Source organism: Amphiura filiformis, chromosome 17, assembly GCF_039555335.1.
Source record: "Amphiura filiformis chromosome 17, Afil_fr2py, whole genome shotgun sequence".
NCBI lineage: Eukaryota > Metazoa > Echinodermata > Ophiuroidea > Amphilepidida > Amphiuridae > Amphiura > Amphiura filiformis.
In genome coordinates this window covers 60,710,518-60,721,490 of record NC_092644.1, presented here as the reverse complement: position 1 = coordinate 60,721,490, position 10,973 = coordinate 60,710,518, and positions in this window count along the sequence as shown.

Sequence of the window (10,973 nt, the reverse complement as noted above, 5' to 3'; positions counted from 1 at the left end):
TCTTCATCAGGTAGGCCTACAATGATTCAAATAAAAATTCAAAGTGATGATGTTTTAAAAGAACAAACCCACCCACACCCCCATGACCCAAAAGACACACCCACAACAACAAAACAAAGTCAAAGCCACCCAAAAGAAAAGTTATGCAAAACATTGATGTCAAACAAACAAATGTCACACAAAGCATGCTTGAAACAGTCATTTTAACAAAAACAACCATGAGAGTTTTGAGAGCAATATGATTCTGCCCAAGATAAAGTTTTCAGTAGGCCTACAGAAGATTAATTGATCAAAAGTCACATGAGAATCATAAACAAAAAAGCTCTCGAAAGTAGTGGGGAATTTTCTGACTCAATCCTTTTTTTAAACACTTTCAGCTGACCATTATCCCAGCAAAACAAAACATGACAGCCCATGACAACAAATAAAAAATCTCATCTTCTCTGTTTTTGATAGGCCCTACACTGATTTTTATATTTGATAATTTTATCAAAACTGGGGTGTTTGCAGGGCCGGATTTACCATTGGGCCAGATGGGCCCGGGCCCAGGCCCCCAAAAATTGGCTTCTGCATCATTTTTAGCCCGAAAAACACCATGTTTTGGTCAAAAATAGGGTAAAATTGCAAAATCTGGTGTGCTTCGCGCACACTGTCCCATTATTATAGCAAAATTCACCTTCACTATGGACTCATATAGTCCTAAGAAATGCTCGTCTACCTCTAAATTGTAATGCTCCGACCTTCCCCCAGAGACCTTCCGCCACAGTTGATCTTATACTTGGCCACTTGCATGCACATGCTGTCCTCGCGGCAGTGGTGGCGCTACGGGGGGATTTGCCCCCCTCCTAATATTGTTCTTGCCCCCCCCTCCACTTTTGAGCAAAACCCCAAAATTACGTAATTTTTCACTTTTTGCGGCAATTTTGCGCAAAATTTGTTGATTTTGCCCCCCCCTGAAATTCACTTTGCCCCCCCGAAAAAATTCCTGGTGCTGCCACTACCTCACGGTGAGTTCTGGGTCAGTTTTGGGGCCTCCAAATTTTGGCCTGGCCCAGGGCCCCTCAAAAGGTAAATCCGGCCCTGGGTGTTTGGGGTAAGCAAAACATTAGTAGCCTACAAGTCATACCTAGATTTTCTCAGTAAAATAATTTTCTTTTGCACAAAACCAAAATATTTTACTCACTTGACGGTTTCGCCTATCATGGTCGATAGGCATCATCAGAAAAATCCCGGGAATGGAGCTGAATGAAAAATATTCCTATAAATAGATGCATATAATAGGCCTATGCTCCAAAATAACCAATAATAATGTAAAAATGTTGCACCAAATACCTTCATTTAGGCTAAACTAAAAATATATGCTCCGAAAATAACCAATAAATGTGTAAAAATATTGCATCAAATGGCTAGCTTTCACTTTCAAAAATTCTCTAATTCTGAAGGCTCAGACACCCCCCTGTCGCGCAAGTGCGACTGCGGGGCTGACGCGTTGATGTTAAACATTTAAACATTTTCCGTTCGGAGGCTTCAGCCCCCGGGGTCTCGGTTTCTGGGCACGCCCCTGCAGGGTTCCGAAACAAAATGTCCCAACAAATTTGCATGTGAAAGGTTGTGTGTGGACTGTTTCAAACGAAGGGAGAAAATATGGCCTTTTAGCTTCATTATTTATAAGTATAATGCATCATTGGAATTGGAAAGCAATCCATATAAATTATACTATAAAACTAAACATAATTATTCTATACTAGAGGGGTTATCGCACCATAGCTGAACCATGGGGCTTTGCGGGCAGTATATTGTAGGTAACCCAGGCAAACCTTAGTTAACACATTTGCTAGTCAGCCAAATTCGCTGACAATGTCAATGCATATTTACATAGAAATTTAAAACAACTGGCCGAAGAAGGAAACGTACATAAATATGTTTTCTATACTTCACTTGACCCAAATATATGATTTTTTATGGTGATAAGTCACTCGCACATGGAATTTTAGAGGGATTTGGATAGCAGTTCCATTAAAAAAAGCTGCTATCATAATGAGACTAAGATCTAGAAACACCCCCGAAATGCCGTTTTGGGGAATTTTGCTAGCTGAAACCTTCCCTGCTGAAACTTTTTGATGAAAGTCAATCTTTGACAAGATGTAACTTTGCTACGGAAAGTGCTATGAAAAAATGGTTTTCAGTTTTGGCTTTGTTTACTCAAGGGCTTTGATTTGATATATAAAATGATGCAGTTTGATGGCAAATTTGAATTCACCTAGCATACCTATATATTGTGATATACCACTGTCACCCGGGGTCATACCTTCTTGGGATTATTAAAGGAACCATAATAGTAATATCGACCCGGTCTTATGAGAAGTGTCACACCCCGATGGGGAAATCATTTTTATTATATTCTTTACTTTTTTTTCTCTTGCATTTGACACAACTCGGGGGGGGGTCATACCTTTTGGAATTTCGAAAATAAGAATATTGACCTGGTTGGGGAAAATATTTTTATTATATTCTTTACTTTTTTTCTCAGTCATTTGACACCAATTGGGGGGCATATAATAAATATAACAAATTTTGGATTTATAAAGCGCCTTTCTCCAGATCTTAGAGGACTCAAAGCGCTGTAATTTCGCTGCAATGGTGAATCATCACAATCAGATCGCATCAACTAGGCCAGTTGCTGCCGAACGGCGCACACCTATCCGCATTTACATTGTAACATCCACCAATTATCTGTGCAGCTCCCCAAATTCTATTGGGTGAAGGAAGTTTTTGATAACCAAACAACTAATCACTGATTTTTGAGATATAGGAGGAAACCGGAGATCCCGGAGAAGACCTGCGAGAGCGAGCATGGAATCAGAATAAACCAAATGCACAAGTCCTTGGGCCGCGCCAGGGCTTGAACCCGGGACCTCAGTGGTGCAAGGCGAGGGAACTACCGCTGCGCCAACTCGCTCCCCCCTTGTCATACCTTCATGGCATTTTGAGATATGCCCATTTCAGACCAAAAGGTTAGTCAGTCTGAAAGTATAAGTAAAATATACTTATATAGATTCAGCAAAAAAGGAAAAACAAAAACAATTGCCACACACAAAGTACTGAATTCACCTTGAACCCTTTCCCATTGCCTTAAATAGATTATGTTATATTTTACCTGGTTGGTGTCTCATACAAGAATGAACAACAAAGCTACGTACCGGTTTATATATTATTATCCTGGTGGTAATAGTTTGCATCAATTGATATGTGTAGACGCGGTGTAAACCCGAACAATCAGCGCTACTCTGCAATATTTTGCACTGGAATTCTTGATCTTGGAGCAATCGAAGTAGACGTGAACTCAATAATAATCTGAGCTCTTTTATGGTTGATTAAAACAATGTCACAATCAAAGCAATAATTTGTCTCTAATCTGAGAGATGATGTCATGTAAAATGTTTGTTGTGTCTATAGACCACATGACATTGTTTATCAACAAGACAAGAGGGTGGTTAAATAATAAACTAGTTAATTCCAGTCTAATCATATTACAGAGAACAATTTGAAAATGCCGGACATCAAGGTTACATAAATTCATTATTGGATAATGACAAAAAGATCTTGCCTATAAAATAACAATGACTCGAAAAGAAACTGGCTTGTGACTTTGCTTCATTTTTCATTGGCAAAGTTTCAAAAACTCATACTAAACTTACAACAGAACAATGGAAAGTAGATTTAAATACAATAGTAGTGTAGTACAATTAAAGTCATAATGTACGATCTTATAATATGAATTTGGTTAATTTTTTTCAAACCTGATTTTTTTGCATATTTGTAATGTTTACACATGTCACAACTTGCACCTAAATGGAATCAGCCAAATTTGTTGTGTTTGTAGGTAAACAGAGCAATTTCTTGAATTATGACTTTATGTCCGCCCATAGAACTGCGTGTTAAACGGCCAAAATAACAAGCGGTGTTTCTTTCACGTTACCTCGTTATTTCAGCTCAAAATGGACAGAAACTATTCCCGATCATTATTACTAGTATTTTTTCAGCATTTTGAGCATATGACAAATTTAAAATTTGAAGGAAATCGTACATTAAGCCTTTAAGGGCGAATTTCTCGACGGGTGTCTTAGCAATTGGCTTGTCTAGCCTCAAGGCTTAAGAGGTCGTAAGACCAGGCTTAACTGAAAACGTATTTCCAAGCACGGCTACCATAGCCTCGAGGCTTCAAGTAGCCCGTGGGCCAGGCTTGTAGGATTAGCCCCAGGCTTCAGTAAAATTTGCATTTCTCGAAATCAGTCTTCTGTAGTCGTAGTCTCACGCAAGCCTGTTAGACCAGGCTTACAGCGGCTTTTCTTGGCCCTGCCTCAGAGCAGGTCTTAGGTCGGAAGCCTTGGTCTATTTTAATTTACAAATTATTTAAATTGTAACGCAAAGTTTATCTTTCATATTTTTGACGGTCTTTCAATTAACATGAGTAAGCAGTCACAGTAATTAGGGGAGGGAAGCGGGGAGCTCTTGCCCCCCCCTGAAAAAAAAGGTAAATTAGGCCTACTTCTGAGGGTTATTAATTAACCTCATATTTGGTCATTTTAACCTTAAAAACTCAATTTTTAAGGTTAAATAAATTGTATGTATCCCACTTTTGTACCATTTGCCTATATGTCACCAGCTTTAATAGCTTAAATATGGCATTTGTACCATAATTTTTTTCAATCCCACCTCCCACGTCAAAAAGAAATCTCACGCCAATGTTCCGGGACACATTCCAAGCAGATCCCATAACTCCTCAGGCCCACTTCACCCCTTACAAACCCAAACAGCATGAACGATGCCTGCCCCTTATGTTTGCCCCCCGCTTCCCCCCACCCCCCAATGAAAATGTCTAGTTACGCCACTGTGGGTAAGTAATTGTTCGATTTAGCATTTAGCATTTTATTTTAGTTCATTTGAGTTATAGTTGAATTTTTTTAAGTAGCTGTTGCTATCATAAGACCTACTCATTTTGAATGATGATTTTTTTAACAACGAATATAATTTAAAAAAATTCTTTCTTCATCATCATGATCATCATCATCATCATCATGATCATCATGATCATCATGATCATCATCATGATCAATCATCATCATGATCATCATCATCATCATCATCATCATATAATAGGCCTACAATAAACGGAATTTATATAGCGCCTTAGCATAAGTATGAACAAAGCGCTTTAAAGTATGAATAAAGCGATGATGCATGATGATATCAATCATCATCATCATCATCATCATGAAGACCTATAAGATACCACATGTTCCTATCCAAGCCTTAATAGTTTGATACTCGTACTTTTCATAAGTAGGCCTATACAATATTATTTTGGAGTGCCTATATTATACCAAGTTGGACATCAATTTAATACAATAGAAGAAGGACAAAATTGGTAAAGATATAGTAAATATTTGACACGAAACAATAATGCATGCAGTATTAAAACTGAATTTACGGATAAGATGCATATAATATTGCTATATCTTCTACTTAAATAATTATAAATATTGTACCAACAGGTAACTTCATGTGAGATCTGAGAAGACTACTGATATCAGCAGTAGATAGCACGTTGGTTGCTTTCCTTTTTAGCGGAATCACAGATTCTTTTCCATTAGGCTTACAGTTTTACCCTTTTTGGGATGCAAAGAAAAAATCACGAGTATAAAGCATAGACGTATCATTCATACAAGTCGGACTCATAAAAAGTCAAGTGGAAATAAAATAATACATAAAAGACACAAAAACAGACACAATATTCTTGCATCAAGTTGTGTATAAGCCCAAGCACAAGACCGCGGGTCCAGGCTAGTCTTTGCGCCGAACATTGCGATAATGAGACGGCAACCTTGTTAGTACGGTAAACCGTGAGGACCACAGCTTATGTACATCTACCTCCAACAGCCTATACAATTAAGTCGCTGGTTGAAAGGGACGAGGTTGTCAAGCGTTAAGCCTGCAAGGCCACTAAGACTAGGTTGAATTTGCGTTTAAGAAATCCGGCTAGAGTTAAGACTCGGGCTTCGAGAGCGGGCTAGGCTTAGTAGCCTCAAGGCCACCTTAAGACTACGGCTTAATAAGACTCCTGTCGGGAAACTCGCCCTAAGAGTATTGTAAGTAGTATGCCTATAAGAATAACAACGACTTGCTCATATGACCACTCTGTAGTTCTGAGTGAGCAATATATTGATGTTACTGATCTGGTAAATAACTTGTTTACTTGACCATAGACTCTAGAAAGCAGGGCCGTAGCAAGGTTGAAAAATGTGGGGCGGCCATCACAAATATGGGGCGGCCAAATTACAAATCTATGCCCATATTGAAATAACGATACAAAGAAAAACATAACAAATTTCTCAAAAAGTGGGGCGGCCATGGCATCCCCGGCCGCCCCGCTTGCTACGGCCCTGCTAGAAAGAACTTTCTCGAGTCTATGACTTGACCCTGTGCCAACATGGTACCTCAAGCAACACATTTATTTTTATATTTGCCATAACATGCATGATAAATATGTACAGGTATATTTCAAATATTCTCAAACATATTATCATCAATCCCATCATAAAGAAACAATCTGTTGATTCATGTACAGGAAGAGTCAAATCCTGTGCACGTTAAGTGTCAGAGCTATTCGAAAAGAGAAGGGGGATCATCCCTGGTTCTGATATCTGTATAATCACTTCCTCTAAGTTCCAGAGGACTTCCAGTTTAGCTCAAACGAGCTGCTATAGGAAGTACTAGAAAGGAAAGGATCCTAATGAGCTAAAAAATTCTTGTTCTGTTGCTAACATTCCATTCTTGTCAAAACTGATTGGAAAAATGGGTTTCATGTGCATTAACGTGCATATGGACGAGCACAATCTAGGCGAGGTGCTTCAATCAGTTTAATGATCTGCACACAGTACTGAAACTGCACTTCTACAATACTTTATGCCACTCTGTGACTGTACTAAGTGGTAAAAGTCATTTTTGCTGAAAGATCTACTCAGGGTGGGCGAGTCTTGCCAATTGGGTCACCCACATTTAAAGGCCCATTCAGTGATTTGCTCATCAGGTATTTCAGACAACAGAAGACGTAGAGTAGAGAAATTAGCCAGTAGCCACATGTATTTGAATGGGGCTTCAACCTTTTCAACTCTGTTTTCTTTGCTTTTTGGTAATTTTCCATTTCAAAAATACCTAATGACAATTGAGTGCCTTATCCTTCACTTTTAAGCATTTTATTCACAATGTTTTTTTTTTTTTTTTTACGCTAACGCTGGCATCACCACTGAATGGGCCTTTTAAAGTGATAGGGATAAATAAAGACTATGGAAAACAAGGAAATTGTAATTTTGCAGTAATAGAACTGAAGCATATTTTAATATCAACAATTCACAACCTAAAAAGATTGACCTTTGCTCTGAGATAAGTTTAACATAGGTTAGCTTCATTATTTATAAGTACATTTTTAATGCATCATTGGAATTGGAAAGCAATCCTACCATAACTGTACATAATTATACTATATTATAAAAAGAGATGTTTTGCAGCAAATGTGTCTGTGAATATCTAAATATAGTCTGACAATTTGTGAGCTTGTTTTCTGTTGCAACAGGTGTTGGGTTTTGATACTGCAGCTATTTTTGATTATTTTTGCTGCCATTTCTGCAGAAGATATCTTACACTTCCCACAATGCATTTCTTCCCTGTACTGATTTGCTATAAGCCTTTTTGAAGTATGGGAGGCACAAAAGGGGAGAGCACACTTTGTTTTAGGTAATCTTTTGTATGCTTTTTCAACTGTAACTGACAAAGATTACATAAATCAAAGTACGCTCTCTCTGTTTGTGCCCGTCCTAGTTCAAAAAGGCTTATTTAGTGCAACATGGGTTAACAATGATAATAACAAGAAATTGCAAGATCTGGATGAGCTGAGGTATTTTTGGCACTATCAACCCATATTACACTGAGCAAATCAGTTCAGGTAAGAAATGCATTGTGGGAAATGTGAAAGTAAAAGTTCTTCACTTCAATTTGCGGTTCTTGGCGACAACTTTCCTCTGAAATTAATAATTAGCTTTGCTCTCTTACTCAACATTGTTTTTCTATGGAAATTACTGTTTGTTGCAACAATAGAACAAACACAAAACACTCAACTATGTTCTGGCCTTTAAGGTAATACTTCACATATCCAACATTTTCAAAAGTTTTTGCGATCCAGATATCTGCACACAAAAATTTAGCATACATTTTGTACAGAATACACCCAAGTACTGAAAAGTAAACTTTGTGAAACTGCATGTGCAATTTTCTGGAACCTGGATGATGAAAATGTTACTTTCTGTTCCTGTTAATTAAACAAATCAATTGACCCAGCACACTTCATAAATAAATGCAAGAAGTCAACTTTCCAAATACCAATTAAGGGTAAAATAAATTCATAATACTGTGACTTAAAAAATTCCCAAATTTAACAAATTGATCCACTGGGTTCTTCAGAAACTTGATTTAAATCACTATTTTTTCAGAATAAACTACAAATCATCGAAAGTGAAATCCATCACTTACCACAAAATTCAAATATGCATCTATTTGTATACTATTTATCTAAAAATGCAGGTGTTTTTTGAAAGGAAATAGAGAAGAATTTGAACTCGCTGCCATTTATGCTGGTTACATACTTTCTGCCACTGCAGGAAAGCATACTTTCTGCCACTGCAGGAAAGTATGAAACCAGCATTAGGCATGGAAGAAATTTTTTTGCATGCTTGTTTTTCATCGGAAATCTGAAAGCAATCTGAACTAATCACTGGGTGTGTATGACACTTGTAGACCATAAGTACAATAATTCCAAATGCTTCCTGGCATCGACTGAGCAACACAAACACATATTTGTTATCAGATTTGATGCAAGATTGTTTTCATTTGCTTCAGCGTGGTGAAGGCACAGACCTGAATATCTCCCATAACTGCCAGTGCTAAGGCCAAAAAAAAAATTGTTTGTTTGTCCTCCACAGCTTTGAAAGAGGATGTGCGGGCGGGCGGATTTTTTTATTTTTTTATTGGATTTGGCGCATTCCTGGACCTTAAGCTAGAGCTAAATGCTACAATCATTCATGGTGACTTGTTATAACTTTGCATATTGAAGACACAAAATGTTTTTGTGGGGCTTTTTTAATTTTCAACCATGAAAGATCTTAGTATTTAGCTCTAGCTAGGTCCAGAGATACTCCAAATCTGAAAAAAATTTGAATTTTACTTATTTTTATTTAAAAAAAAAAAAATAAAAAAAAAATATTGGTCAGGCCTTAATCTGAGGAGCGGGCGGTGGAGGACAAACAAACAACTTTTTTTTTTTGGGCCTAATATACACAGTGTTTGTCTGACCACCTGACACAACCAGGATTGATTGTGGTCATTTGTGGACAAAATGACATTTTGGTTGTCAATGTTACAAACTGTATGTTTACACATTTCATTTTGTCATCACCAATGAAAATGGTAGCTAAGGATCAATGACAATGTCCAATTCATAAAAATCGGATTCATGTTTGCTAAAATATACAATATTGACAACATTTTCAAAATGTTGCAGTATTTTTTTCAACCCAACATTTATATATTATTTAAACGTTTTGACCGAAACAAAAGCTATTGAGTATCTTTTCTGAAACCAAAACATGTTTATAACATGTTTATAATGTTTTTAAAATATTTTTGTGTTTGTGGAGGTGCTGGTATAAGGAATCTGGATTCTCCTTTATATATTTCTTTGGAGAATACAAGAAATTACCTAAAAATAGCATGAAAGTAACATTCAGTTAGACAAGCCTATTCCCTACTTGCATGGTTCCGCCATTATGCGAGGAGAGCCTCAAACTGGCAGCACACATGAATGAGAATTGAACCAGTCATATTACATTGTATGTAAAGTTATGTAATTATTCCTTTCATGGGATGCCTGCCAGTTCAAGGCTCTCCTTGCACACAGTACATAATAGTGGAACCGTGGCCTCAAGGAAGAACAACCTAGGGTTGAAGTGGGCCTTCCGTGGCTAAATTAAGTTGGATCTGAATCAGGAAGTAGTGAATGGAGGACTTAAATCAAATTTGATTCGTTTATACACATTTTGTACCATACTTTATGCAAGGGTTGACTTTGAATTTCTGAGAGCAAATGTGTTTAAATTTGTCACAATGCCCTAAAAACAACTGATGTGCAGCCATAAAAAAAACATCTAACTGCAATCAGCAGCAGCTACTTGAACCAAAAACACCAACATTTCCATGACATAAAACATGTATGCTGAATGAATTTGTGTGGGTTTCCATCTGGTTTTTGTGCAGAAGCTTTTTACATAATTATTATACTAGGCAAGGTGCTTGCAGCACAAAGATCACATTGCAATTTTGGTCAATGTGAAACAGACACAATGCTATTCACAAATTTTTACCAATCCATTCAAATCATGACAAATTCCTACTACAGCTGATATTGCAATGCAACCGTTTCAGTAATCATTTTGTATACAAAGTTTTTACAAATATGACAACATTTGATAACAAAATCATGTTTGTACATACCTTGTCAAGGATGTCATGTAACACTGTACAATGGACTTCATCTACTGAAAGTAACATACAAGCTTGTTTTACAGTTCAACCAAATTAGCTATCCCACAGATGGGTGGGCAGATTTGCCATAATTATTATTATGTACCAAAATAACCGGATTCCCAAGTTAGTTAAAGGCACTACATTAACTTATAGCAGTGATTCTCATTCAAGTATGACAAAATTTACGATTTTGTTTAGTCAAAGATCAAAAGTGAAGACCAAGTCAAAAAAATTCCAATCCTGTACATTTGTAAGGAAACAGCAATGTGAACCCAATACAATTGTGTGAAATGTCCGTACCGACACAACTCTCCAAAATTGAGACTAAAATGTCAAAT